Source organism: Mus caroli, chromosome 9 (genome assembly GCF_900094665.2).
Source record: "Mus caroli chromosome 9, CAROLI_EIJ_v1.1, whole genome shotgun sequence".
Taxonomy (NCBI): domain Eukaryota; kingdom Metazoa; phylum Chordata; class Mammalia; order Rodentia; family Muridae; genus Mus; species Mus caroli.
The window spans coordinates 80,741,856-80,744,706 of NC_034578.1; positions in this window are offsets into that span (position 1 = coordinate 80,741,856).

Below are 2,851 nucleotides of genomic sequence, written 5' to 3' on the forward strand. Positions count from 1 at the left end.
GTCATGGAGTAATTCTAGCTGTGGGGACACAGAGGACCTGGTCGGTCATGGAGTAATCCTAGCTGTGGGGACACAGAGGACCTGGTCGGTCATGGGGTAATGCTAGCTGTGGGAACACAGAGGACCTGGTCGGTCATGGGGTAATAGTGATCATTTACTTCATGTTCCAAATCGGAACAGACAACACAAAGCAGGAGTCACCTGTGCGAGGGGTTGTGTCCTCATCCCCTTAGATTACTTCACGGAAGACGCCACCTTGCACACTGTGCTGTTGCATTTTCAGCAGAAGGTCCAGGGTAATGAAGCAAGAGCTAAGTCAATCACATTTGGTCTCTTAATGCCCTAGAACCCGAGACACGTGACCAATAACATAAAGGCTAGCTTTGTTCTCAGTGGTCGCTTCTTTTAAATGTGATGTAGAAAACAATTGGCAGCAAATTCGTATTCTGGAAATGAGCCTTTGTTCTTCCACACCCATATGCTTAGCAGCACACTCTTTGGGAGTCACTAAATAACTTGTTTGTTGTAATGGAAGCTAAGTGATCCTTAACAGCTTAGAACGTCAATATTTCCTATGTGTTTAAATTTAAAAGTATTTTCCTTTCAGATTATGTGTGTAGCAGCTAGTATTTATGCACAGAATGAGGATAAATATATATTCATGTGATTTAATATGCCTTTAACTTTTTAATAACATTACAAATCACTGCTTGCGAAAAAGAAAAATAAGCCTATTAGCAGCTATGTTCTCTTTTTATGAGGCTGGGTTTTTAAAAATAATTGCTGAAAGGGCAGACCACATTGTTCTCTCATGGCAAGTGAAAGCTGTGCACAGGATCACTCACTATTTCAGTGTGTTTATTCTTTCGGCAAACCTCCTTTCAATTGCATTAATCATGCTGCCGAGACCTGAAGTCATTCTATAGACACTTGTTTAGTAGCACATAGCCTCAGAGGGGAAAAAAAACAATGGGAAAAGTTAAGATCATATGAAAAAGAGTGGCTTATGAATAAATGAATATGATCAAAAATATTATTTATATGTGTATATATGAACACACACACACACACATATATATACATACCTATATTACATATAGGAGTATTATTCCTACAAGAAAGTATTATCTCATGTATTTGCATACAGCCTAAGTTCCCCTTCCTGAAATGACTTTCAGTTTATAAAACACTATTGTAGCTCTGTGCTTGCCTAAGGCAGAGTCTTCCAAGAGTATGATTAATGCAGACTGCACTTTATCGCAAGGTTTTAAGCCAACTTTTATTATAATACAAGCTGTTATAGTTTTTTTTCCCCACTTAAATACTTCTGAAACTGCCCAGACGTTTTGGAGATTACTCTGGAACTTACAGATGAGTCCCGTGGACTGGCATTTGTTTCTATATTAAGTAGCTGAACTCACAATGGTGTTGGGAAGTCTAAAGGCAGGGGAGGGTAATGGCCAAGTTAGTGGCCAGTTGTCTTGTCTTGGTGTCAGATCCTGCCTTTGTCTGTAGAAAGAGACCCCACTTGTTAGAATTCTTATCAACAAATGCAGTTATTCTTTATCTTTGAAAGAATGTAAATTCTCTCCTGCTGTGTGTGTGTGTGTATGTGTGTGTGTGTGTGTGTGTGTGTGTGTGTGGTCGCGTGCACAGTATTCTTCCACTGAGCTATGCTTAAAGATAGTTACAGAGCAGATTAAAAATATGATCCAGAGAAGATAAAGATGTCCTAGGCATGTGGCTTATGTTCTTAAAGTGTTCTGTTGCTGTTTTCTTTTTCAGGATATCATATTTTGAATAACACTTTATAATATGAATATGGTTTGTACNGAATTAAATGCTTATCAAAGTTAACTATAGAAGATCAGTTCACCCTTAGCCTGCAGACAAATGATGGCTGGCTTTTTTTCAGAAACANTGGAGGCAGAAGTCAGTGACAGCTTTAAAACACAAGGAGAAAAATTAACACCCTACCCTCAAATCTACATTTGTTGAACTCTTTGAAAGTACCAGAAAAAAATAATAAAATTTCACACATAGTGTTTATCCTTTGAGAATTTGTTTTCAACATGGAATTTTGGTGGGATCCAGTCTATACTTTACATGAAAATAATTGTAACTTTAATTTTTTTCTATTAAGATTATTTAATGTATAAATAAGTAAATCCTGTCACTGACACACCAGAAGATGGCATCAGATCCAATTACAGATGGTTGTGAGCCACCATGTNGTTGCTGGGAATTGAACTCATGACATTTGGAAGAACAGACAGTGCTTTTAACCACGGAGCCATTTCTCCAGCCCCGACTTTAATTTTTTCAAAACCTATTTTTAATGCTTTAACTTCCCTTTTAGATCACTACCCACCAGAGGTAGTGGGAAAAAAAGGATACCAGGGGTTGGGAGGAAGTGGACCTGCCTAGAAAGGTTCTTTGGCAGCAACTCCNACTGTGTTGTCTGGAAATCAGCAGTTCATGGATACACCAGCAGTCCAGTTCAGTTGCCAGGATAGCAAACACAAATTAGCAGTGGTGGCACTACCTAGCAGAGACAGGCAGGTCTCAGCTTTGGCAGGAGTCAGCAGGAGGGGCCAGGAAGAAGGCCAGGAGAAGATCTCTGCTCTGCCTCTCTCAGGGAAGTGAAGATCAGCCAACAGTCTTTGCACAGCTAGCTCTCTAAGTAGGTCTAGTTCAGCCTCCCTCAGTGTCTTTCAAGTTCTCTTTATACTCCTCCCAAACATCACATGCCCTCCACAGGACTCAGCACAGGTTTTGCCTCAGCATGTGCATCTGTCCCAGCTGACATCACTCTGCCAATCAGCCCAAGTCAGTGAAAGCTGCAAGAAAC